Source organism: Octopus bimaculoides, chromosome 3, assembly GCF_001194135.2.
Source record: "Octopus bimaculoides isolate UCB-OBI-ISO-001 chromosome 3, ASM119413v2, whole genome shotgun sequence".
Lineage (NCBI taxonomy): Eukaryota > Metazoa > Mollusca > Cephalopoda > Octopoda > Octopodidae > Octopus > Octopus bimaculoides.
The window spans coordinates 13,741,012-13,742,358 of record NC_068983.1 but is presented as its reverse complement, the minus strand read 5'-3'; the positions used below and the strand labels follow the sequence as shown (position 1 = coordinate 13,742,358).

At 36.2% G+C, this 1,347-nt stretch overlaps 1 protein-coding gene across 2 annotated transcripts in view; it reads left to right on the top strand.

Annotated features, from left to right (window-relative positions):
• The window catches only part of LOC106872321 (bromodomain-containing protein DDB_G0280777), a 114,272-nt gene that overhangs the window by 59,577 nt on the left and 53,348 nt on the right, over window positions 1–1,347 (top strand). The window lies entirely within an intron of this gene.

Below are 1,347 nucleotides of genomic sequence, written 5' to 3'. Positions count from 1 at the left end.
GCCCCTTGTGGGCAGTAAAGAAATAAGAAACATTAGCACGCGGGGCAAAATGCTTAGTGGTATTTCGTCTGCCATTACGTTCTGAGTTCAAATTCCGCCGAGGTTGACTTTGCCTCATCCTTTTGGGGTCGATAAATTAAGTACCAGTTAGGCAGTGGGGTTGATGTAATCGACTTAATCCCTTTGTCTGTCCTTGTTTGTTCCCTCTATGTTTAGCCCCTTGTGGGCAATAAAGAAATAAGAAACTAAAAAAAAAACCTGTCATAGACACATACATACTTAGAGGAGGTGCATGGCTTAATGGTTTGAGTGTTGAGCTCATGGTTGTAAGATTGTGGTTTCAATTCCTGGACTGGTTAATGCATTGTTTCCTTGAGCAAAACACTTCATTTCGCATTGTTCCGATCCACTCAAGTGGCAAAAAATGAATAATCCTTTGACAGAACAGCGTCCCATCCAGGGGAAGAATATATACGCATAGAAAGCAGGAAACCAGTTTTATGGGTTTATACAACTCTGGGAGGATATTTATCCTATACAGACACAAATCTGTGTGTGTGTGTGTGTGTGTGTTACTATCTCCTTGATTTTGTGTGATAATTGTAAATGAGTGTCCTTAGCAAGCTCCTTTCCTTGTTTCCAATCTTCTGTTAAAATATGTCTGTTCATGGTGGAATATTATCTTACTTGGAATTGTATAAGGGTTGGCCACAGGAAGAGCATCCGGCTATAACGATTATGTTACGAGAGAGAATGGGCTGTTAAGTCTTGCAGGTCAGACAGTCTCGTAAAATAACTGGTTGTTATTAAAGTATATTTATTGTTTGAGTCTAACTTGGAATATTTTTTCTCTCAATAAATTCCATCTGACCAATATAAGCATGGAAAAGTGGACATTAAATTAATGGCCGTGATGATAAGTATGAATATCTTCAAAATCCGAAATTCATTTTGGGGGAAAGCATGGCTGTGTGCTTAAAGGATTCTGCTTCAGGCTTAGTCCTACTGTGTTATATCAAGGAGAAGTAGCTGCTATTTCTAGTATATTTCTGAGTAATTTTTTTTTTTTACTCCTAAGTCTGTCATCAAAGATATTGCCACCAGTGACAATCCTACTGTTTTAGCGGTACCTAGCACTATATCTAATGTGTCCTTCGTCCTGATGTGCCATTTATTTTACTGATATTTCTAGCCTGTCAGACAACCTGGTAATGACACCTTCTGTAGATTGTCTTGTCAGTATTAAATATTATTTTTGATTGTGAAAATTGCCTTTATATATACTTATTTATTTAATTTAATTTTGTTCATTTATTTATTTTATTTATTTATTTTTTTTTTTTTTTT